Raw genomic sequence first — 27,540 nt, 5'->3', positions numbered from 1 at the left:
TTCAATTGGACATATAGTTCTCTCATAATGTATCTGGCTTAAAGCACCACTTAAGCCTCTTGATATTAAAAAAAAGAAACTTCCTCATACAGTGGAATAGCCTTGTTACCCATTGAATCATGGTGAGCATATACTGTGCATGTATTGCGTGTGCAACTTTGTAATACATTTGTAATTGGGATATAGCCTTGGAAAATGTATCTACATAGTGCCTCCATACGATGTACAACTAGATTATTGTAAGGTATGGATAGATGTCCTTGTCCTAATGAAAGGTGTGTTTGCCATGCTTTTCCATTCAGAAATATTGGTTATCCAACAGCACTCAATTTCTCTGTGTTTCATTGTTTTCCTATGAATGGGTTGGTGGAATTAGCTTATTTCATCCTCTGTTGACCATAGCAGTGACCGCTCGCCCCTTGCACGCACGCACACCACACCACACACACACACACACACACACACACACACACACACACACACACACAGTGTACAGGACCCTCGACCGCCATAAAAAAACACAGATTTAATCATGCTCACCTTTCCTAGTGACCATGGTGACTTCCAGTGCATGTTTAATTATCAGGCACCTCAGGGGTCTGGCTGAACAACAACCCCAGCCACAGGTCACTGTGATACAGTGTATCTGACCATATGGGCCCATGGGCAGAGAGGAGAGGGGGCAGAGAGGGGTGGACACAAGCCCTTGGCACCAGGCAAAGCTACCAGGCAGCCACGACCGGCTCACTAGACAAGGGCATAAGACTGAATATGAATTTGAGGATGCCTTATCGTACACGAGCCACATCACTAACATTTCAACCTCAGTTTCTATTCCATTTAACACCTGGGCTGTTACTGTACTGACAGGTAATGGAAAATGAGGTTTCATCCTAAGATACAGGATCACAACCAGCCTAGTTTTATTTAATTTAACCTTTATTTAACTAAGCAAGTCAGCTAAGAACAAATTGATATTTACAATGATGGCATACCCTGGCCAAACCCTAACCCGGATGACGCTGGGCCAATTGTGCGCCGCCCTATGGGACTCCCAATCATGGCCGGTTGTGATACATTCTGGAATCAAACCAGGGTCTATAGTGATGCCTCTACCCCTGAGATGCTGTGCCTTGGACCGCTGCGCCACTCGGGAGCCCTAGTCAAAGGAGACAGTCTGTTAAGCGTGTCTGTATATCCATCACAACCTTACCACCTAGCCTTGTTCCCCCACCACCCCTCTCCACCCTCTACCCAACCCCCATTGCCACCAACACGGCTCCAGCACGGTGGTATTTCAGATAAACAATCAATACCGCATTAAAGAGGCAGAGGAGGCTACCTGGTCTTAAACAGCTAGATGAAGAAAATCATTCAGCCTAATGTCATGGGTGGACTACAGGCAACCAATCTCCCTCATGAATATCGAAAATGTAGGCCACTTTCTTTCATTATCCCCCGCCATCATTTCTTTGTGTTTGAGGTCAACACACACAGACACACAGACACACAGACACACACACACACAGACACACACACACACACACACACACACACACACACACACAAAAACATTTCTTTATCTTTTTTCCTGCCTAGAGTCCCTGAATGAAAGCCCCCACTGCATTAAAAAAGTAATACCCTGTTTAAAAAAAAGGTGACCATGGATATTGGAGAGCCAGGCCTTTTTGCTTCGCGATCGATGGTGCAGAGCGAGGAATGGAAATGAACACAACTCCCAGGCCAAGCATTTCTACTCCAAAGTATCTGACCCTTTTCTTTTTGGATGATTGCTTCTAATACACATATCTGACCTCTCCATTTCCACATTGTGATGACGATGACTATATCTAGAAAAGGGCAGAGCGGGGCGGGTCATGCTGATGTTAGCGCTAAGGCCCTGTGTTGCCCTTTACAATGCCTTTGTGTAATCAATACATTCCCTGATAAAGTCCATGCGCAGGCATCGAAATAAGCCATTTTTTGGAACTTCTGTGAATAGCTGACAACAAAGCTGTAGTTATCAAGATTCCCACCCAATAACCCCTCCTCCAAACTGGGACTGAAATATGTTCATGTGTTATATATTATCTGCATGTAAATACCCAATTGCCCACTACTGTTTAGCTCTAGTTTTCTTGGATATGTCACCTTGAAGTCACGCATGCATTAACACACACAAACAAACGCTGAGTGAGGCAGAGCTTGGACCTGGCTGAGTCAATACAGGTTCTGTTTACTAATACTGCAGCACACTCTCAGCGTTATTAGGGCGCACCAGGCTTTCCATTACAGAGGGAGGAGGGTTAGCCGTTCAGGAGGGGGAAGGAGTGGAGTAGGGGAGGCAGGCTGGGAGGGCCGCGAACGCCAGATTAAAAAAAACGGCTCAGTTGATTTACACCTTCATTACTCTCCCTAACTCTGCTTATTGCAAATCATGATGCTGCTTTATGAGCTGAATCCTCCATTAGGACAAGGCTGAGGAGACAGTGCTTTACTCCATAAACCTACTTTAGCAGTACAACCGTACAGTGCAGTACAACCGTACAGTACAGTACACCCTACCTGCCTCCCAATTGGCACCCTATTCCCTACATACTGCACTATTTTTTACCAGAGCCCAATAGGCCCTGGTCAAAAGTAGTGAACTACTGTATATAAGGAATAGAGTGCCATTTCGGACACAGACCCTGCCACCACTCTTTCTACTCAGCACTTCGACCAGGGTGAGAAGGGAGAGGCGTGAAAACAGAGATTCAAAACGTTGAGATACATCTTTAACTGCCTCTTTTAGAGTCATGTCAGTGAGCTTAGAGGCACGTTGGTTCCATCGACCTGAGCTGCCTAGTTAAGTCAGTTCTGGGATCTATCAATAGATTCAGAAGTAACAGGTACAGGTACAGTACTATATGCCTGCAGAGAGAGAATGTGAGATCACTCACAGAGTGTTCTTTAAAAGTGTGTGGGGAAATAAAATAACTGTTGAAAATGGTCTTTGGGAGTTCTGCCCATTTCATTCTTTATGAAAAGTCAGAGTGCCCTCCATAAGTTTACAGATACAGAGGCATAGCCACGGGAAGTAGGGGTGGAGGGTGCTGCAACACCCCCTGAAAAATCATAATAAATTATATATATACAGTGGGGCAAAAAAGTATTTAGTCAGCCACCAATTGTTCAAGTTCTCCCACTTCAAAAGATGAGATAGGCCTGTAATTTTCATCATAGGTACACTTCAACTATGACAGACAAAATGAGAAAAAAAATCCTGAAAATCACATTGTAGGATTTTTAATGAATTGATTTACAAATTATGGTGGAAAATAAGTATTTGGTCAATAACAAAAGTTTCTCAATACTTTGTTAAATACCCTTTGTTGGCAATGACAAAGGTCAAATGTTTTCTGTAAGTCTTCACAAGGTCTTCACACACTGTTGCTGGTATTTTTGCCCATTCCTCCATGCAGATTTCCTCTAGAGCAGTGATGTTTTGGGGCTGTTGCTGGGCAACACGGACTTTCAACACCCTAACCATTTTCTATGGGGTTGAGATCTGGAGACTGGCTAGGCCAATCCAGGACCTTGAAATGCTTCTTACGAAGCCACTCCTTCGTTTCCCGGGTGGTGTGTTTGGGATCATTGTCATGCTGAAAGACCCAGCCACATTTCATCTTCAATGCCCTTGCTGATGGAAGGAGGTTTTCACTCAAAAGCTCACGATACATGGCCCCATTCATTCTTTCCTTTACACAGATCAGTCGTCCTGGTCTCTTTGCAGAAAAACAGCCCCAAAGCATGATGTTTCCACCCCCATGCTTCACAGTATGTATTGTGTTCTTTGGATATAACTCTGCATTCTTTGTCCTCCAAACACGACGTGTTGAGATTTTACCAAAAAGTTATATTTTGGTTTCATCTGACCATATGACATTCTCCCAATCTTCTTCTGGATCATCCAAATGCTCTCTAGAAGACTTCAGACGGGCCTGGACATGTACTGGCTTAAGCAGGGGGACACGTCTGGCACTGCAGGATTTGAGTCCCTGGCAGCGTAGTGTGTTACTGATGGTAGGCTTTGTTACATTGGTCCCAGCTCTCTGCAGGTCATTCACTAGGTCCCCCCATGTGGTTCTGGGATTTATGCTCACTGTTCTTGTGATCATTTTGACCCCACAGGGTGAGATCTTGTGTGGAGCCCCAGATCGAGGGAGATTATCAGTGGTCTTGTATGTCTTCCATTTCCTAATAATTGCTCCCACAGTTGATTTCTTCAAACCAAGCTGCTTACCTATTGCAGATTTAGTCTTCCCAGCCTGGTGCAGGTCTACAATTTTGTTTCTGGTGTCCTTTGACAGCTCTTTGGTCTTGGCCATAGTGGAGTTTGGAGTGTAACTGTTTGAGGTTGTGGACAGGTGTCTTTTATACTGATAACAAGTTCAAACAGGTGCTATTAATACAGGTAACGAGTGGAGGACAGAGGAGCCTCTTAAAGAATAAGTTACAGGTCTGTGAGAGCCAGATATCTTGCTTGTTTGTAGGTGACCAAATACTTATTTTCCACCATAATTTGCAAATAAATAAATAAAAAATCCTACAATCTGATTTTCTGGATTTTTTTTCTAATTTTGTCTGTCATAGTTGAAGTGTACCTATGATGAAAATTACAGGCCTCTCTCATCATTTTAAGTGGGAGAACTTGTACAATTGGTGGCTGACTAAATACTTTTTTGCCCCACTGTATATATACACTATACAAAAGTATGTGGACACCCCTTCAAATTAGTGAATTCGGCTATTTCAGCCACACCCGTTGCTGATGGTTGTATAAAATTGAGCACACAGCCATGCAATCTCCATAGACAAACATTGTCAGTAGAAGGGCTTTACTGATCAGCTCAGTGACTTTCAATGTCGCACTGTCATAAGATACCACCTTTCCAACAAGTCAGTTCGTCAAATTTCAGCTCTGCTAGAGCTGCCCCGGTCAACTGTAAGTGCTGTTATTGTGAAGTGGAAACGTATAGGAGCAACAATGCCTCAGCCACAAAGTGGTAGGCCACACAAGCTCACAGAATGGGTCCACCAAATGCTGAAGCGCGTAACGTGTAAAAAACGTCTGTCCTCGGTAGCAACACTCACTACCGAGTCCCAAACTGCCTCGAGAAGCAACGTCAGGACAAGAACTGTTCGGGTGATTTAACAAGTGCATTCGTGAAAAAAGCACTGTGGTTGCACCAGTGTGTACCTAACCATAAACATCAACGCCTTTCTTAAAATCAATACACAAGTATATATTTTTAAACCTGCTTATTTAGTTAATATTGCCTGCTAACATGAATTTATTTTAACTAGGGAAATTGTGTCACTTCTCTTGCGTTCTGTTCAACAGAGTCAGGGTAACGTTATATGCAGCAGTTCGTTGCGAACTGTGTGAAGACCATTTCTTCCTAACAAAGACAGCCAACTTCGCCAAACTGGGGATGATTTAACAAAAGCACATCTGCGAGGAAAAAAAATCTCAATTGTTGCACGAATGTACCTAACCATAAACATCAATGCCTTTCTTAAAATCAATACACAGAAGTATATTTTTTTAAACCTGCATATTTAGTTAAAATAAATTCATGTTAGCAGGCAATATTAACTAGGGAAATTGTGTCACTTCTCTTGCGTTCATTTCACACAGAATCAGGGTATATGCAACAGTTTGGGCAGCCTGGCATGTTGCGAACTAATTTGCCAGAATTTTACATAATTATGACATAACATTGAAGTCTGTGCAATGTAACAGCAATATTTAGACTTATGGATGCAACTCGTTAGATAAAATACGGAATGGTTCCGTATTTCACTGAAAGAATAAACGTTATGTTTTCTAAATTATAGTTTCCGGATTTGACCATATTAATGACCTAAGGCTCGTGTTTGTGTGTTATTATGTTATAATTAAGTCTGATTTGATAGAGCAGTGGTAGGCAGCAGCAGGCTTGTAAGGATTCATTCAAACAGCACTTTCCTGCGTTTGCCAGCAGCTGTTAATGACTTCAAGCCTATCAACTCCCGAGATTAGGCTGGCAATACTAAAGTACATATTAAAACATCCAATAGTCAAAGTTATATGAAATACAAATGGTATAGAGAGAAATAGTCTAATAATAACTACAACCTAATAATCATGTTAAAAGGAACCACCAGCTTTCATATGTTCTCATGTTCTGAGCAAGGACCTTAAACGTCAGCTTTTTTACATGGCACATATTGCACTTTTACTTTCTTCTCCAACACTTTGTTTTTGCATTTTTTAAACTAAATTGAACATGTTTTATTATTTCTTTGAGACTAAATTGATTTTATTGATGTATTAAATTAAGTTAAAATAAAAGTGTTGTTCATTCAGTATTGTTGTAATTGTCATTATTTCAAAAATATATATACAAATCAGCCTATTAATCGGCTTTTTTTGGTCCTCCAATAATCGGAATCGGTATCGCCGTTGAAAAATCATAATTAGTCGATCTCTAGTTCCAACATCTACTTTTTTAAAATATATTTTTTCCCTAAAGTAGTGCACTGGGCCTTTACTAGTCCTGTAACAGTGGGCTGATATACGCATCTGTAGCACGGGCAAAAAAAATTATATGCACAGAGGGCATCGGAAGCGTGTTTATTCTCCAGTCATACACTCTTGACAGTTCTTTCCCCCTATTTTGGTGGTTACCAGGTGGAGTTGGTGGTGGGGAAGGGGAGTGTAGATGTAGAGACCTAGGCGCTCATAAATTCAGCAGATAGAATCAAGCGTGTAGGTAAGCGTGGATGTCAGCGTATTGATGTAAACAGACCAGGGGTGCAAGAGAGAGACACAGTGGGAACGGACGAGGGGTTTGCTATGTGTGTAGGTCGCTTCCCAAATGGCACCCTATTCCCTACATAGTGCACTACATTTGATCATCGCCAATAACGTAGTGCACTATGTAGGGAATAGGGTGCCATTTAGGATGCAGCCTGTGTGTGTAACATCACGTCGCTCCGTCCTGCCCTGCTCTGCCTGACTCTCATCTGGAACAGGTTGACAGAATACGTTGACAGATGCTTCGCCTGCGTCCATTATTTATGAGGTTGAAGAGGGGGTATACAGGGTACAGATGGACTGCATTGCATTTTCACATGTGGTCTGACTGCAAGTTGCCTGTATCTGTTAACTTAGCCACTGTTAAGCCAGGCCTGAAGTTGTGAGTTTGTAGTGTAGGCTACGGGAGTCATGAATAATCACTCCACCTGACTTTTTGAGTCTAACCCTTAAACCCCTAACCCTTAAACCTCGTTCTTTGCAGTTAGAGAGAGGCCTAGTTCTCTAGCTCCAGTGTGAAGGGCCATACCCACACACCAGCACACACAGTCTCTGTCTGCATCCCAAATGGTACCCCATTTAGTGAACTACTTCTGACCAGAGCCCATGGAAAGTAGTGCACTACAAAGGGAAAATAGTGCTATTTGGGACGTATCCTCAGTCTCCAGCTCTCTTAAAGCCACTTAGAGAGGCTGAGCTGGGAACATCGGCCATTTGATTGAATTAAGAGGATGATTAATAGAATCTGCTGGTGAACAGCTTGAATGACTGATAAAAATCGTCCAGCGAGGACGTCCCACGAGAACAGAGGTCTAGACATAATAATTCACAATATACTGACTGCTGGATTCACTTAGGTTGAATCCCAAATGGCACCCTATTCATACAGTGATTAGGGCCTCCATAGGGCTCTAGTCAAATGTAATGCATTATTATTTAAAAAAATATATTTTATTTAACCAGGTAGGCAAGTTGAGAACAAGTTCTCATTTACAACTGCAACCTGGCCAAGATAAAGCACAGCAGTTCGACACATACAACAACACAGAGTTACACATTGAATAAACAAACATACAGTCAATAATACAGTAGAAAAAATACAAATCTATATACAGTGCAAATGAAGTAAGATAAGGGAGGTAAAGGCAATAAATAGGCCATGGTGGCAAAGTAATTACAGTACAGCAATTAGACACTGGAATGGTAGATGTGCAGAAGATTAATGTGCAAGTAGAGATACTGGGGAGCAAAGAAGCAAGATAAATAAATACAGTATGGGGATTAGGTAGTTGGATGGGCTGTTTACAGATGGGCTATGTACAGGTGCAGTGATCTGTGAGCTGCTCTGACAGCTGGTGCTTAAAGCTAGTGAGGGAGATATGAGACTCCAGTTTCTTTGATTTTTGCAGTTCGTTCCAGTCATTGGCAGCAGAGAACTGGAAGGAAAGGCGGCCAAGGAGGAATTGGCTACTGAGATATACCTGCTGGAGCGGGTGCTACGGGTGGATGCTGCTATGGTGACCAGTGAGCTGAGATAAGACGGGGCTTTACCTAGCAGAGACTTGTAGATGACCTGGAGCCAGTGGGTTTGGCGACGAGTATGAAGCGATGGCCAGCCAACGAGAGCATACAGGTCGCAGAGGTGGGTAATATGTGGGGCTTTGGTGACAAAACAGATGGCACTGTGATAAACTGCACCCAATTTGTTGAGTAGTGTTGGAGGCTATTTTATAGATGACATCGCCGAAGTCGAGGATCGGTAGGATGGTCAGTTTTACGAGGGTATGTTTGGCATCATGAGTGAAGGATGCTTTGTTGCGAAATAGGAAGCCGATTCTAGATTTCATTTTGGATTTGTATTATGTAGGGATGAGGGTGTCATTTGGGACACAGACTTAATTCTATGACACCATTGGCTACTTACAATGAGCCTAAGGTTATTCTGATGCATCTACAGTTATCAATTACCACCGCCTTTGTGTCCCAAATGGCACCCTATTCCCTATATAGTACACTAATAGTACACTATATACAGTATTTCTCAATGTAACCTTTATTTTGACAAGGAGTCAATGCTGAAACCAAGGTCTCTTTTCCAAATGAGCCCTGTATAGCACAACAATAAACATCAAAATACAATAAACAGATCAAATCAAATTTTATTGGTTGCATACACATATTTAGCAGATTGTGGGTGTGGTGAAATGCTCTTGTTCCTAGCTCCAACACTGTAGTAATATCTAACAATACAAACAAATCTAAAAGTAAAAGAATGGAATTAAGGATTAATTCGAGCAATGGCGGAGTCCGGACTGTATGTATGTACAGATGTCTTAAGTGATTGTAAACTTCCGACTGCAACTGTACATACATACATACATACATACATACATACATACATATATGGAATCATGTAGTAACCAAAAAACTGTTAAACAAATCAAAATATATTTTATATTTAAAATTCTTCAAAGTAGCAGCTTTTGCCTTAATTACAGCGTTGCACATTCTTAGCATTCTCTCAACCAGCTTCACCTGGAAGGCTTTTCCAACCATCTTGAAAGAGTCCCCAGATATGCTGAGCAGTTGTTGGCTGCTTTTCCTTCACTCTGCGGTCCAACTCATCCCAAACCATCTCAATTGGGTTGAGGTCAGGTGATTATGGAGGCAAGGTCATCTGATGCAGCAGTCCATCACTGTCCTTCTTGGTCAAATAGCCCTTACACAGCCTGGTGGTGTGTTGGGTCATTGTCCTGTTGAAAAACAAATGATAGTCCCACTAAGCGCAAACCAGATGGGATAGCGTATCGCTACAGAATGCTGTGGTAGCTATGCAGGTTAAGTGTGCCTTGAATTCTAAATATCACAGACAGTGTCACCAGTAAAGCACCCCCACACCATTACACCTCCATCATAGCACTTGATGGTTTTTGCAACTGCACTTTAAGAAACTTTCAAAGTTCTTGAAATGTTCTTGATTGACTGACCTTCATGTCTGAAAGTAATGATGGACTGTCATTTCTCTTTGCTTATTTGAGCTGCTCTTGCCATAAGATGGACTTGGTCTTTTACCAAATAGGGCTATCTTCTGCATATCCCCCGCTACCTTGTCACAACACAACTGATTGGCTCAAACACATTAAGAAGGAAATAAATTAAAACATTTACTTTTAACAAGGCACACCTGTTAATTGTGACTACCTCATGAAGCTGGTTGAGAGAATACCAAGACTGTGCAAAGCTGTCATCAAGGCAAATTCTTTGAAGAATTGTTTAACAATTGTTTGGTTACTACATTATTCTATGTGCGTTATTTCATAGTTTTGATATCTTCACTATTATTATACAATGTAGAAAGTAGTACAGATAAAGAAAACCACTTAAATGAGTAGGTGTTCTAAAACTTTTGACAAGTAATATAATACATACACACAAACACACAGTGCCTTCTGAAATGATTCACACCCCTTGACTTTTTCCACATTTTGTTAGGTTACAGCCTTCTTCTAAAATAGAATAAATCATTTTTCCCCCTCATCTATCTACACAGAATACCCCACAATGACAAAGCAGAAACAAACAAATGGAATATCACATTTACATAAGTATTCTGACCCTTTACTCAGTACTTTGTTGAAGAACCTTTGGCAGCGATTATAGTCTCGAGTCTTCGTGGGTATAACGCTACAAGCTTGGCACACCTGTATTTGGGGAGTTTCCCCTATTCTTCTCTGCAGATCCTCTCAAGCTCTGTCAGGTTGGATGGGGACCGTCGCTGCAAAGCTATTTTCTGGTATCTCCAGAGATGTTCTATCGGGTTAAAGTCCGGGTTTCATCAAGGATCTCTCTGTGCTTTGCTCCGTTCATCTTTGCCTCGATCCGGACTAGTCTCCCAATTTCTGCCGCTGGAAAATCATACCCACAGCATGATGCTGCCACCACCATAAGTCACCATAGGGATGGTGCCAGGTTTCCTCCAGACGTGACACTTGGCATTCAGGCCAAAGAGTTCAATCTTGGTTTGAACAGTTTTTTTTATTTTGAATACATTTGCAAAAATACAACAAAACTGTTTTTGCTTTGTCATTATTGGGTATTGTGTATAGACGGATGAGGAAAAAAAATATTTCATTTTAGATTAAGGCTGTAAAGTAGCAAAATGTGGAAAAAGTCAAGACCTGAAGGCACTGTAAATAGACCAACCCAGCCTTCTATTGCTTGAGGTGAGCAAATACATTTTCTCTCTTGACAGGATGGTTCAGCCATTCACAGTTCCAGCTCATACGGTAGAGACTATTCTTTATTTAGTTGGGTTGCCATTATATCATTAACATGAGGTGAGATAGAATGTAATGTCATTTAATTAGCCTAGGGGAAGCCTTTGGGGTTTTAGCATGAGTAAGAAAAGAAAACGGGGAAAAACAAAAAAGGGAAAGTGTATGGTCAGAGTGACAGTATCAGCTGACTGCCAGGTGTTGATGAGGCATTTATTTTGGTTGCATATAACTTTTTATTTAGATATTTTTTGGAAGTCCATATTGACCAGGACTACAGTAATTGACAATAGTCACGCCTGCATGATAGTAAATGCCCAATATACCATCATAAAAATAAATAACAGAGAAAGGGAGAGCTACCTTTCATCAGAAATGAAATGGCATATACCATATACATTAGTCGGTCTTCCAGCATATAACCAAACAACATTTCTCACAAAGGAAAACATTTAAAGTTACTAACGCTACAGAGGAAAATCAACACCGGATCGCTACTGTACGAAAGACATAGCTACATTGCCAACAGCCTTAATTTGGTTCGGGTTACTAAACAAGATAGCATGTACCACCCTAATGTGACATTAGTTGTAGATTTAGCAATCTCAGTCAAGAACATATGCAGGATGAAAAGTATTTCCCCTAAATGTTGACTACCCAAAAGAAATGGTAATATTGTTGAATATGACCCGCTATTTTCTGAAGTCACAACGCAAAATGAACGAGTTTAATTCGCCATATGGGTACAGTGATTGGACGTAAAAATAGGCTGCAAGCACATCGTCTGTCAGGCCAATACATGGGGAAAACAAGAACAAACAAACTTGATCCTTGATGTGGATTATCCAAAATAGAAGGTAATTAATATGGGAATGATTTCGACTCAGTGCTTGACATTGTCACAAAGCACAATTAGAGAAAAAAACTGATAGCCACTATTAAATAGCTAGCTTGCAATGGCTACTTGCAAAGTGCATTCAGAAAGAATTCAGACCCCTTGACTTTTTCCACATTTTGCTACGTTACAGCCTTATTCTAAAATTGATTAAATACCCCATAAATGACAAAGTGAAAACATTTTTTTTTTTTATGTTTGCAAATGTATTACAAATAAAAACAGATACCTAATTTACATACGGGCAGAGTGCAGCCTCACCACATCTTTGTTGTGTGTGATTCTCAGCAGGGCAGTGTAGCAGAGGGAGGGTCAGAGGCCGCGTTCGTAGAGCTTGGACATGGCGTCTTTGAACTTTCTGATACAGAATGCAGTAATGTGTACTGAACCTATGACCGGATAGGGAATTTTGGACCTTATGCTGCTGCTCTTTCTACTGCTACTAAGAGTAGCACACCACAGCTAATAATAACAAGCACAATATAATTAATATAAATGGAATGTTTAATGCAATTTTTCCATTTCAAAGAAATTCCCCGAGCATCTTACATCAAATTCAACTTTGGTATTGTCCTCAGGGCTAACAATAACCCTCATTTCGCATTGCCTTCATTAGATCAAACTCAATTAACGAGGAGTACCCTGCAGCTCCTCCACCATGATAGGGGTTGGTGGACTTTTAGGCTGTGGTGTGTGCGTCTTCGGCAATATGACACACACACTCACACACCTCCCTCCCTCCCTGTCAGGTCCTAGGTCTCTTCCTCTTTGATGGACAGTGGTGTCAGAAAGTAATTGGAGGCCTTTGCAGCCCATACAAATCCGCCTGTCAGTTAAGTGTGTCACGGTGCCATGTTCAGCTGTTTTGGGTCTCAAAGGGTGACCTTTTCACAAAGGGACTGAGGACATGTTCCACCTAATGTACTGAAGGGACTCCAGCCCCTGGCCCCCCGATAGGCCTATACACTGTGGTATTGTTGAATAGTTATTAGTCCATGGTCATTTTGTGACTGTCACTCTCTAGACAGCTTGTATTGTACCGTTCCAACAAGCTTGTATGGTTCCAGTATGCCACATCTGGGATTAGATATAGACCTAGAGTTTAAATAGACTCTTTTTCACAAACCCTTTTATTAGTGTCCACATTATGACGTTCATTCATGATCTAACAGTTGTAGAAACACTTGAAATTGATGAAACACCAAGCTGTTCTGAAATGAAAAAGAGACCAAGGTCCACCTGGTTTATGGATGTTCAGATAATTCATAGTATTTGTACTAACTGTAACTTGAGATCATGAATGCGTTCAGACATTGGAGAATAATAAGAACAAGTGAGATTAAGGGACACTCTGAAGACCTACTGTGATGAAGCCTATGAAAGCCTCTTGTGAACAAGTTAATGCTTTTCTTCCCCAGTCTAATGTATAGCATGAGAGGACAATGGGGAAAGAAAAATACCATGCAAAATGTGATATGGCATCCAGATATCAGTGTCACAACAGGCAGGGAAGCTATCAACTGCAGGTCAAGAGGGCTAGCTCTCTCTCTCTATCACACACACACACACGCACGCACGCACACACGCACACACCGCTTTGCTCTGGGTTATGGCAGGCAGCAGGACAGAAGCACATCCCCTAAAGGCTAATGTACAAGGACAGCCTGTCCCACTGTGAACGCCCACTGGGCCGAGGTGTTACAAGTCATATGCAATAACCTGCATCATTACTTCTGAAGACTGTTAGGGTGTGGAAATAACATCCCTCCCCCTCTGCTGCCAACACACAGTATATACACATAAAGACATAGATACACGTACACTTTAAAACAATTCTAATAAATGCAACAGTTGGACAATGGATGAAGATACTCCATTGATCCATCAGATATTGGCTGCATTATTGCACATAAACATTTTACTGGCACTGACAAATAATGACCGGTGTTCAGGGATTTTGGTGGGAATTCAGGTATTAATTCAGGGCTGCGACCACCAAAAACGTGCTCTGTCTTAATCTAGCTGCACTCACCTGCACTGTCTAGACTGCCTCATTAATTGCTGTTGTTGTCACGTACTGTTGCATAATTCAACAAGTGTGACAACAACAGGATACCTTCGGCTTGTACATTGTTGGCTCTAGATTACACCTATCTATACATACTTTACATTGTTCGCGAGATCAGATGTACTGTAATATCACTAAATCTGAGGGTTCATTTTCGGGAGTTGATTTCATTTCAGTGCATCTAATTTGTAAACATTTCAACTGTATTGAAGTATTACTTCTTTCAATTCCACAAAAAAATATACACCTATCAAAATAAAGTTATTTTTCTTCTCTTTCATCTCGTATGATGTAAGTGTCGAGATAATGTGTTAAATCCCTGACGAAGCTTTAGCTTTCTTATAGATGCAACGGAATGACAATGCATTCCATTGAGCCCATTTCAGCCATTACCAGGCTATATTTGACAGGTCATTACAAAAATTTCCGCGGTCATTACATTAACGGGAAAAAATGACAGGCACAAGCAATTGGATGAAAGAGTCGCAGGAGGAAAATGAAAGCAAACAATTCAGCAAGATGTGGATTTTGCACCCCTCAAACACAAGACATAGATGGCTGAAAAAGACAGATCCTCAGGTGTTGCTACGTACACACATCACATTCGTAGGCACACACACACTGACAGACAATCAACAATCTATCACACACACACACCTTCCTTGGTGTTAGAGAATCACAGTAGTGTTCCCTGGAGTTGACAGTTATCTGTTGTGCTGACAGAACCATGGCAGGCCCTGCAGGAGTAAGCATGTGTCATTATCACCCCATTCAACTAGATCCCCCTCTCCTTTCCCACAGTACCTGCTCTATCCAGTCACACACACACACACACACAAACACACACACACACACACACACACACCCTGTCACCCATTCCTCTTCTATGTATCACAACTAACCACTAATACTCCTCGTCTTCTGCTTGGAACTGTGATCTCTTCTTTTTGCCCCCTTCTTATCCAATAGTCAATAGGATCCCTTCCTTTTCTCCAACACCAGTCAGATCCTCCTGTACAGTACAGTATGTTGAGTCAGACAGACATTGTTGTCTGTGGTCTGGCCTCCACTTGGTCTTCTTCTCAACACTTATTAACTGACTGTCATGTTCTGTTCTGTTCTTCCCTCCAGACACTCTTTAACGTCCTCAGTCCACTTACTGCAGTCTGTGGCTTTGTCCCATATGGTACCCTATTCCTATGGGCTCTGGTCTGGTCAAAAGAAGTGAACTATATTTGGAATAGGGTTCCATTTGGGATGCAGGCTGTACATAGCAGTGGAATTATGCGTCGGGGCTGTTCACTGTCAGGAATCCAGACAGAGTGAAGCTGCTGCTGAACCTGTGTTATGATGTGTGTGTGTCAGGGTTTCCATTGGCCGGTAATAGATGGCTTTTGGCCGATTTAAAAAATGAAAAGCCAAAAAATAAAACTGGTACCGGCCAATTGTCCAGGAGAAGACAAAAAATCCCATTGCAAAATAATGCCTTTTAGTCTATTCGTTGATGGAAATATATTTGACATGCTTATTGGTCTATAGGTTAATTTGCATAATTTGGTTAATTCAATTGACGCGTGTGTATTTTTGTTAGTAGTTATGTTTGTGACACACGCACAGCATACCGATACAGAGCCTATGAGTGGAAAATCTGTCAGACAGCATGAAAGCTGCTGCTACTGCTTCTCAAACAGCTCATTAGTTGCTGCTGGAGTGAAACATGTTTTTATAAGCCCAATCATTGCATAACAATTCTAAATGCAATTGCTTGTTAAAAACAGTTTTGATGGCCATAATTAAAAATGACTACTATTTTTATTTCTCAGCTAGTACTGTAATTGAAGAGCGCTTCCCATACGCCATTCAAGTGCAGATAGGCAATGGTAGACAGGCTTCAGCGAGTCACACATCACTTTGCAATGAGCTGGAGGCAGTATGCATTTTGAAAACATATACTTAATTGTTTGAAGCCTGAATGTTTTACTTCATATTATGAGACATGACTTACCTTGCTTCAAAGTAAAATCTGACTATAGAAACATTGAGGCCATTATTTAATAGACTTCCATATGCCAATGAAACCAGTAGCCTATTTTTTAACATTTTAAAATTTCACCTTTATTTAACCAGGTAGGCAAGTTGAGAACAAGTTCTCATTTACAATTGCGACCTGGCCAAGATAAAGCAAAGCAGTTCGACACATACAACAACACAGAGTTACACATGGAGTAAAAAAAACATACAGTAGAAAAATAAGTCTACATATGATGTGAGCAAATGAGGTGAGATAATGGAGGTAAAGGCAAAAAAAGGCCATGGTGGCGAAGTAAATACAATATAGCAAGTAAAACACTGGAATGGTAGATTTGCAGTGGAAGAATGTGCAAAGTAGAAATAAAAATAATGAGGGGCAAAGGGGCAAAAATAAATAATGAAATACAGTAGGGGAAGAGGTAGTTGTTTGGGCTATTTATAGATGGGCTATGTACAGGTGCAGTAATCTGTGAGCTGCTCTGACAGCTGGTGCTTAAAGCTACTGAGGGAGATAAGGGTTTCCAGTTTCAGAGATTTTTGTAGTTCGTTCCAGTCATTGGCAGCAGAGAACTGGAAGGAGAGGCGACCAAAGGAAGAATTGGTTTTGGGGGTGACCAGAGAGATATACCTGCTGGAGCGCGTGCTACAGGTGGGTGCTGCTATGGTGACCAGCAAGCTGAGATAAGGGGGGATTTTACCTAGCAGGGTCTTGTAGATGACCTGGAGCCAGTGGGTTTGGCAACGAGTATGAAGTGAGGGCCAGCCAACGAGATCATACAGGTCGCAGTGGTGGGTAGAATATGGGGCTTTGGTGACAAAACAGATGGCACTGTGATAGACTGCATCCAATTTATTGAGTAGGGTATTGGAGGCTATTTTGTAAATTACATACGGCTGCACAGTATTGTTTCTTATCGATGGCGGTTAAGATATTGTTTAGGACCTTGAGCGTGGCTGAGGTGCACCCATGACCAAATCTGAAACCAGATTGCATAGAGGAGAAGGTGCGGGGGGATTTGAAATGGTCGGTAATCTGTTTGTTGACTTGGCTTTCGAAGACCTTAGAAAGGCAGGGTAGGACAGATATAGGTCTGTAGCAGTTTGGGTCAAAAGTGTCCCCACCTTTGAAGAGGGGGATGACCGCAGCTGCTTTCCAATCTCTGGGAATCTCAGACGACATGAAAGAGAGGTTGAACAGGCTAGTAATAGGGGTTGCAACAATTTCAGCAGATAGTTTTAGAAAGAAAGGGTCCAGATTGTCTAGCCCGGCTGATTTGTAGGGGTCCAGATTTTGCAGCTCTTTCAGAACATCAGCTGACTGGATTTGGGAGAAGGAGAAATGGGGAAGGCTTGGGCGAGTTGCTGTGGGGGGTACAGTGCAGTTGACCGGGGTTGGGGTAGCCAGGTGGAAAGCATGGCCAGCCGTAGAAAAATGCTTGGTGACAGAGTTTCCTATCCTCAGTGCAGTGGGCAGCTGGGAAGAGGTGTTCTTATTCTCCATGGACTTTACAGTGTCTCAGAACTTTTTTGAGTTTGTGTTGCAGGAAGCAAATTTCTGCTTGAAAAGGCTAGCTTTTCTTTCGTGTTCTATTGGTTTTCCATTAGCGAAAGGCACAACCCTAGTCATATTAGCAACCCATGCTAATTTTTGCATCTTTATATCTCCCCTCTTTCTAAATTTCTTTTGACAACTGTGTTCCCGCTAATTGCATTATGGAATTAACATTTGCGCGTAGCCTATTGCCTTGTGCACATTGCTGCGCTTATAATGTGAAGAAATAGTAGTTTATCAACATTTTAATCTAAATGTACTGATCTGTTGCATCATCCTCATTGCTTTTTAAAGTAGATTTTTTTTATTCTAACATCTTCAGTGCAAATCGGAATTCGGTAAGGAGGACACGTTGCATCCTCGAGTTGCATGTTCTGTTAAGATGAATAACCATAATCTAAATGTGACATCTGTCATTCTGAGCACCTTGGGTGGACACCCTAATCAGGTTACGCACCCAATGGATATGGGTCCAGGACATTATTCTAATGTCTGATCAATGAAAATCCTGCCGGTCCAATGTCCGGCTCCACATTTTCCTATAGGAAACCATGGTGTGTGTGTGTGTCCTGCTATTCACTCACACTCTTCATCTATCACTCCACACCTTATAGCTCTCAGCGCAGCTAAGACACACAGATCGTACTACTGAGAGAACACACACATATCATATACAAAAGTCCAAAAACACTCCTTTAGCTAAAACCTGCATTGTAAGCTGTATAGTGACTGTATCTAACAGAGTATGGTTTTAGCCATCGTAAATCCCTCTTACCCCAATTCCTACTCTTTCCAAGCCTTTTTCCTCAAGTAAAAAGAGAAAGCAATAGCTAGCTACTGTGTTTGTGGGCTTTCATGGCCATGCCTCAATCATATGACTTCCTAGACTTTGAAATGGTGCCATGGTATACAGGGCTTTGTGGTAAATCACTATCTCACTCCCCTAGTCAGTGCCCAGTCAGAGCCCAGTCTGCTGAGCACTATGGCCGGCTGGCTCTCTGCTGCCTCCTGGGTGACTAATATATCTTGTTAAATTGTGCTGAGAAGCGTGTTAAGAACCTTATACCTTTTTGCTTCGTGCAATCTCTGGTGTGTCTGTGTTTCAGAGGGGTATGGTGTGTGTGTGAGTGTGTGTACTAGGGCGGTGTCAACCTTTGTCCTATCGTGATTATATGCTCACAAAACGTTGTGATATATGATAGTATCGCCTGCTATTGACTGACCAAATTGTTTGGTTAAAAATAGCGCAAAATCGCTGCATGAATCATTATGAAAGATAATGTTGTTGTAACCTTGGACAGAGGCTAAGTGCAGGCAAATATTTTATAATATACTTTTCTGGTGGAGTTTCAGCAGGTTTTTGTGTGTCTGTCTATGTCTGTTTGGTGCCCAGATGATGGAGCAAAGTGACAGTCAACTGATGAGGAACGGCCTGTCTTGCCATAGTGAGTTAGAAATCATTGGCTGGATAGAAGCAAAGCATCTTCAGAACTGGATAATGATTGCTTTATTTGCCTCATTGTCCTCTCTAAATATAGTCATTTTCATAGCCTATCGAAGCCTAAGAGAGAGAGAGAGAGAGAGAATTATATTTTCTGCGCAGAGCCAGTCAAGTTCAAATAGGCTGTCAATCATTGTCGATAGATAATTCTATCGTAATATTGCCCTACCCTAGTGTGTACCTGCCTGTGTGTCCGTATCCGTGACGCATGTGTGCATTTCAGTGAGCCTATGCATTCACTGCGAGGGAGTGGGTGGTGATGTCAGTTATGCAAATATGTCCGCTAAACTCTCCAACTCTTGCAGGAGCTGATGGTAAGGCAGTTCCCTTAAATTGCCATTAGCCCTTACTTCCTCAGACAGAGGATGAGAGAGAGTCCCCATCCCAAATGTCACCCCATTCCTTAAATAGTGCACTCTTTTGAACAGAGCCCTATGTACCTTGGTCAAAAGTAGTGCACTAAATAGAGCGGGTGACATTGGGACACATAGGATCCCCGCTGTTACTGAGTCAGTCCTAAAGCTCTGAAGCTAGCTGTCCTTCAGCTTCTCGGTAATTGGTGAAGCCAGGCAGCGTATTCACATGGAGAGGAAGGGGGAAACGTGTTGGCAGATTGCATTGGCAGCAATTACAGAATCTCCCAACCCAGAGACATGAGCCTACTGATTTAATATCGACTGCCTTTGTACGCCATGTCTGTCTAATGGCTGAGCCTGTACTGTTTCTTCTTTACTACCTAGGTGTCACCATACCCACGTCAGACGGCTACTGTACAACATTAGAGTTACAATGTGTCTCAAAGGTGGAGCAGTGGTTAAGGGCGCTGTACTATCTTGTCTCATCGCTACAACTCCCGTACGGGCTCGGGAGAGACGAAGGTTGAAAGTCATGCGTCCTCTGATACACAACCCAACCAAACCCACAGCTGGTGCCACCAGAGACCCTGGGTTCGCGCCCAGGCTCTGTTGTAACCGGCCGCGACCGGGAGGTCCGTGGGGCGACCCACAATTGGCCTAGCGTCGTCTGGGTTAGGGAGGGCTTGGCCGGTAGGGATATCCTTGTCTCATCGCGCACCAGCGACTCCTGTGGCGGGCCGGGCGCAGTGCAAGCTAACCGAGGTTGAAGGTGTACAGTGTTTCCTCCGACACATTGGTGCGGCTGGCTTTGGATGCGCGCTGTGTTAAGAAGCAGTGCGGTTTGGGTGGGTTGTGTATCAGAGGACGCATGACTTTCAACCTTCGTCTCTCCCGAGCCCGTACGGGAGTTGTAGCGATGAGACAAGATAGTAGCTACTAAAAAACAATTGGATACCACGAAATTGGGGAGAAAAATGGGTAAAAATGTATTTAATTTTAAATCTCCTCATCCTTAGCTCTACACTTCAGCACTTCCAGGAACCACGATAGATGCCTTTTACACACTGTAGTGTAAAGTTACCCTTTCGACAAAATATCCTCCCTTTCATTAGGAGCAAGCACCAGGTTGACCAGTTAAGAACACTGCATATTAATTTCAGAACACTCAAGAGAAAGGAAATGTTCTCAGAACAAAAGCAGTCAAAATTCAAAGAGCAACTTTAATCTCAGCATGAAAGTTATTTCCACTCGCACTGTACATGTATGTAAGTACCAATATGATATCCAGTTACAATAGATTACAGTTCCAAGTTGTTTCTATGTGTTATTGTTGCTCTTCAAATGCAATAGAACAACTTGTAGAGCATTTATATTATCCATAATATAATGTCTATTGTATTGATGTGTGTGTGTGTGTGTGTGGGGGGGGGGCATAATTAGGATATTCAGATCGAATGTTAAACATACATCACCATTCATTAACTTTGGTTAGTTCAGTCGTGGCCAAAAGTTTTGAGAATGACACAGATATGAATTTTCACAAAGTCTGCTGCCTCAGTTTGTATGATGGCAATTTGCATATACTCCAGAATGTTATGAAGAGTGATCAGATGAACTGCAAAGTCCCCCTTTGCCATGCAAATGAACTGAATCCCCCAAAAACATTTCCACTGCATTTCAGCCCTGCCACAAAAGGACCAGCTGACATCATGTCAGTGATTCTCTCGTTAACACAGGTGTGAGTGTTGACGAGGACAATGCTGGAGATCACTCTTTCATGCTGATTGAGTTCGAAAAACAGACTGGAAGCTTCAAAAGGAGGGTGGTGCTTGGAATCATTGTTCTTCCTCTGTCATCCATGGTTACCTGCAAGGAAACACGTGCCGTCATCATTGCTTTGCACAAAAAGGGCTTCACTGGCAAGGATATTGCTGCCAGTAAGATTGCAACTAAATCAACCTTTTATCGGATCATCAAGAACTTCAAGGAGAGCGGTTCAATTGTTGTGAAGAAGGCTTCAGGGCGCCTAAGAAAGTCCAGCAAGCGCCAGGAACGCACAATCGAGAGCATCTTGTCGAACTGTATCACCGCCTGGTGTGGCAACTGCTCCGCCCACAACCGTAAGGCTCTCCAGAGGGTAGTGAGGTCTGCACAATGCATCACCGGGGGCAAACTACCTGCCCTCCAGGACACCTACACCACCCGATGTCACAGGAAGGTCATAAAGATCATCAAGGACAACAACCACCCGAGCCACTGCCTGTTCACCCTGCTATCATCCAGAAGGCGAGGTCAGTACAGGTGCATCAAAGCAGGGACCGAGAGACTGGAAAACAGCTTCTATCTCAAGGCCATCAGACTGTTAAACAGCCACCACTAACATTGAGTGGCTGCTGCCAACATACTGACTCAACTCCAGCCACTTTAATAATGGAAAAATGTATGTACAAAATGTATCACTAGCCACTTTAAACAATGCCACTTAATATAATGTTTACATACCCTACATTACTCATCTCATATGTATATACTGTACTCTATACCATCTACTGCATCTTGCCATCTTTATGTAATACATGTATCACTAGCCACTTTAAACAATGCCACTTTTATATGTTTACATACCCTACATTACTCATCTCAAATGTATATACTGTACTCGATACCATCTACTGCATCTTGCCTACGCCGTTCTGTACCATCACTCATTCATATATTTTTATGTACATATTCTTCATCCCTTTACACTTGTGTGTATAATGTAGTTGTACTGAAATTGTTAGGTTACTCGTTGGTTATCAGTGCATTGTCGGAACTAGAAGCATAAGCATTTGGCTACACTTGTATTAACATCTGCTAACCATGTGTATGTGACAAATAAAATTTGATTTGATTATATTTGATTGGTTCCTGGTGGTGCCCCGATCCACTGCGGGATCGGGGCACCACCAGTACAGAGCTTGCTCAGGAATGGCAGCAGGCAGGTGTGAGTGCATCTGCACGCACAGTGAGGTGAAGAGTTTTGGAGGATGGCCTGGTGTCAAGAAGGGCAGCAAAGAAGCCACTTCTCTCCAGGAAAAACATCAGGGAGAGACTGATATTCTGCAAAAGGTACAGGGATTCGACTGATGAGGACTGGGGTAAAGTCATTTTCTCTGATGAATCCGCTTTCCGCTTGTTTGGGGCATCCGGAAAAAAGCTTGTCCGGAGAAGACAAGGTGAGCGCTACCATCAGTCCTGTGTCATGCCAACAGTAAAGCATCCTGAGACCATTCATGTGTGGGGTAGCTTCTCAGCCAAGGGAGTGAGCTCACTCACAATTTTGCCTAAGAACACAGCCATGAATAAAGAATGGTACCAACACTTCCTCCGAGAGCAACTTCTCCCGACCATCCAGGAACAGTTTGGAGCACCTTGCCATAAGGCAAAAGTGATAACTAAGTGGCTCGGGGAACAAAACATCGATATTTTGGGTCCATGGCCAGGAAACTCCCCAGACCTTAATCCCATTGAGAACTTGTGATCAATCCTCAAGAGGTGGGTGGACAAATAAAACCCCACAAATTCTGACAAACTCCAAGCATTTATTATGCAAGAATGGGCTGCCATCAGTCAGGATGTGGCCCAGAAGTTAATTGACAGCATGCCAGGGCAGATTGCAGAGGTCTTGAAAAAGAAGGGTCAACACTGCAAATATTGACTCTTTGCATCAACTTCATGTAATTGTAAATAAAAGCCATTGACACTTATGAAATGCTTATAATTGTACTTCAGTATTCCATAGTAACATCTGACAAAGATATCTAAAGACACTGAGGCAGCAGACTTTGTGAAAATTAATATTTGTGTCATTCTCAAAACGTTTGGCCACGACTGTACATGTTCATGGCCACCATACACAACAGCTATGAAACTACTGTACATTTTTTGCATATTTCAAGAATAGTACAATAGACATGTACAGTCTATTTCTGTCTGGTTGCTTTTCTTTTGTACACGCAATACAGACAATTACCAATTAACAACTGAGAGGTCTGGTGTCGTTGATCTACTCTCACAGTGTACTTAATCTCACACAGAAAACGCCCCATTTTTAAAAAATGTATTTGAGCAGATTCTACTGTGGCAACAACAGAACCTCCAAAGCAAATGTAAATGGAGACATTTGCCATAACAACAGGCATCAGAGATTATGGAGTTTTTTGCCCTTTTCCTCATGGAGTGTGGTGCTGTCTGTAAATTCCATTAATGCTATTCTTTTGGCAAATTTCCTAAAAACCCTTGTCAGAAAAATTGCCTTTCCGTGGCTTTACTGGTAGCCATCTTTACCTCTCCATCTCCTGTAATTAGGGTAAATGAGACGTGGAACCAGAGTTACTGACCTTCATTGTGTAAAGAACACTGTCCTCCACAAACACTGGGAATAACCAAAAACAGACTTCTCAAATGTATGGCAGCACTACGTCTTGATTGTTTTGTAGCTGAACACAAGCAGAATAACATTCTGACCATAGCTTCCTGAATGAAGATACACCATTAGCACAGAGTTACCAGGTTGTCATTGTTCTCACATACACTTCAAAATACTTTGTTTTGGTGACGACAGCAGTCATAACCACCTAGTTTCCATGTCTCTTCTGTCCACAAGGGGGCATGTTTTTCACGTGGGCAAAAGACTAAAGGCCATTCTTCTAACACTCTCTAGCGAGACCATACTCCATTTTAGTTAATAATCCCAGGAATGTTCTAACTAACAATTTTCAATCTCTATACCTTTGCTTTCAATACAACCAGAGATAATCACAACATATATGGACCTTGACTAATGCAGAGAAACAATCAAGGTGCCCCGCACACACACACACACACACACACACACACACACACACACACACACACGCACACACACACACACAGAGGAAGAATATGAAATTTGTTTTGTGTGTCTCTGTGCTGTGAGGAGATTCCCATAGGGATAGTGCGGTGGTAGAGACAGTCAGTGGGCATGGGGATGTGATTTCATTAGGTCCAGATGCTGCTGCTTGAAGGACTGAGCACTTGAAAGGTTCAATATTATTCTGGAGCAGGACACATCAAAATGACGCTGTCCATCTGGAGCGGAGATAATGTAATCAGCATTGGGTCATTGGTCATCAGACAGCCCAGCCATCGGGTTTACCAACATCCTGTGATGTCATCATCATCACACTAACACTCAAGAGACCAGAGAGAGAAAAGACGAGCCGATTGATAAGACAGACAATCAGCTTCACCTCATAACAACATCCAGCCTTTAAAATCGCCCTGATTATGCAAATAACCCGTGGAATATAGATTTTTTTTTTTTTGGGGGGGAGATTAATTGATGAAATATTGAATGTCTGTCTGTCTCTGTGATCCAATGTATTCATTTAAAACCCTTGAGGTTAATGGTTTTAATTTGTCTGTTCCATTACCTGTACATCTTTATAAGCTACCCCCACCCACCCAAACACACACACACACACACACACACACACACACACACACACACACACACACACACACACACACACACACACACACACACACCAAGGGAAACCTATTTGTAGAAGCGTTAAATATTCAGTACCTGCCGTGTTCTCCATATGTCTTTGATCAGACACAGATACTATGCTACTCTCTCATCTTACAACTTCAAACCAGAACGTATGTAAAAACTCAGCTATACAACCTGTTCTGTTGCAAAAGCCTCAGTCTCGCCACACTAGTAAGTTATTTTACACTAGCAAATTTCTGTCATCTGCCTTACACAAACAAAATGGTGATAAGTAATTTAAAAATGCAGATGGGTGAATTATGAAAAACACATCAGCATTAGGCCTATTACCCAACTCCTTGCATGTGTCAATGTAAAATGTTGTTTATTTCCAAAGCCTCCATTATAACTTAGTGCATGATCTGCTTATTGCACATGTCTCTGTTGGTAATTTGTAGAGTGATACTCTTGCAGCATATTCCCCTGGTAGTTAGTCAACTCCCCCTAAGAACTTCTTGGCCTCCTCCAGGCATATCACTGCAGGCCTTAGGGAGCTAGAGCAATATAACCAGCATGAAGCAATCTGGAGGCTAGAGGAAGGTACAGTAGCCAAGATGTATTTTTATAATAAGTTTTTTTGTTTTTGTTTTGAGGAATAGACAGATTCCCAGAATGCAGTGCACGCGACCAGTAGCACTCACCTGAAGCTTCTTAGACCTGAGAATCTATTTTCTAACATGGAATATATGTATATGCTGCATTAGCAAAGGCATAGGCTATGGAGCAACGTTTGTGATATAGGCCAACTTGGCACCAAAACAAACCCAGGAGGAAAACAACCATACTATCCAATGAAACTGCACTAGGTAACTTCACCTATTAAGTACTGCTCAATCAAAATCATGCAAGCAATTAAAGTGTGAATGCGAAAATGTTAAGGAAATCAATAGCATAGACCTGTACCCGAATTTACCATTTCAAAATGAATACTCCAAAAGCCACACATATAATGAATATATTATGAATGAGGGCTCGCTTGATGAGACACAGGCTACTTTGAAAACTTCAGGCAACTCCAGGAGCATATAATCTTGACCTGGCACGTGCGCTATGCTACACCGCGTCACTCAAAGTGCAACTGTACAGACAGAGAATTTTCTATTTTCATCAGCGCATGTAACCTATTCTACAGTAGCCTTTACCTGCATCGATACCCGTAGCTTAACCAGTGGGAAAGTATAAAGAGGAAGGCGAGCATTTCATATAGCACCAATAAACAACGAATAATGCATACAAAAGAAAATGTAAACAATGACATTGTCATACGTTTATCACTCCACATGATGTGTTGCTTTGTGGTGCCATCACAGTGCTACCGTACTCTACTGTACATCTGATCTGAAGCAGTCAAATTAATGAACACAAATGTGTCCCACGTTGCAGCTGAGACAGAATATTATCCAACATTGTGGTCTACAATAAATTAAACCCAAAAGTTGACGCAGAGGACAATAGTGGTCAGTGATGTCTAATGCATTGCACATCGAGTGATATTTCAAGCAACTTCCAGTGATGTGTGGCAGGCTAAAGTTAAGTCGCCTATACTGACCCTCATTTATGAATCACCTAGATCAGTATATAGGTCTGTAGTCGGAAGTATTGAACATACAACCGTACCTGGAAATCAATTCATGCGCAACGTTCAATAAATACACCAATAACCTCTAGGTCTTAATGGACACTCGACTCGGCAGTTTTCAAACCATCGCCTTCTTTATCGGGAACACCTTTCATTCTGCCAGAAAACACAAAGCGAAATAGCACTGTATATATAAAAAAAAAAAGTTGATTTGATCGCTTCACTCACCTTCCAAGGAAGTTATTTTTCTGTTTGAGAAATCCTACGATAGCGAAGTGGCGAGTGCTGAGATGAGGGCGAAGTGTATCCGTTCGTTCACTGCAGCAGTTCCAAAAGCGCTTTAAGGCTGTTCCTCAACTGCGCTTCACTGTTTCGCGCAGGCAGCATCACTTCTCTGTGTGGATGTCCGTAGCTGAAATAAAAGGGACTGGGCCTCCGATTGGCTGCCATTCTCAAGTCCCCGATGCAGGGCAGGGGAGAAATCGGCCGACAGAATATAATGAACAGATTGACGCGCTGAGGAAGCAGGTTTGAAAGAACTAGGGATGTAGGCTAGTTCAACGGAGTGATTGATACATTGATATATTATTCCCAGCGCAATTTGAAAACCGCAGGATGAATGGAAGACGACTAGCACCTTTGTGGTTGCAAATAATAGTCTATAGGCCTAAAGAAATGCCCAAATATATTGACATATATGCCAATGAATAGCCTGTAAGAATATGGTAGGATACTGTTTGTATGCCTTTTTGTAAGTATTCAGAATGTAAACCTTAAAGTGTGGATAATATAGAAAAATGAAAACACTTGACATGTTAAATAAAAAAAATTCTACAGTGTGCAAAATACAATAAAACATTTA

General features: G+C 42.0%; 1 protein-coding gene across 1 annotated transcript in view; it reads right to left on the bottom strand.

The window, feature by feature from the left end:
- Nucleotides 1–27,037, bottom strand: part of LOC139420431 (cadherin-6-like) — a 74,048-nt gene extending 47,011 nt beyond the window's left edge. The window contains exon 1 of the mRNA XM_071170558.1: nt 26,907–27,037. The gene's annotated coding sequence lies outside the window, so the exon portion shown is untranslated. The remainder of the gene's footprint in view (nt 1–26,906) is intronic.
- Nucleotides 27,038–27,540: the final 503 nt, after the last annotated feature.

Source organism: Oncorhynchus clarkii, chromosome 11 (assembly GCF_045791955.1).
Source record: "Oncorhynchus clarkii lewisi isolate Uvic-CL-2024 chromosome 11, UVic_Ocla_1.0, whole genome shotgun sequence".
In the NCBI taxonomy this organism is placed as follows: Eukaryota; Metazoa; Chordata; class Actinopteri; order Salmoniformes; family Salmonidae; genus Oncorhynchus; species Oncorhynchus clarkii.
This window is presented reverse-complemented; position numbering and strand designations above follow the sequence as displayed.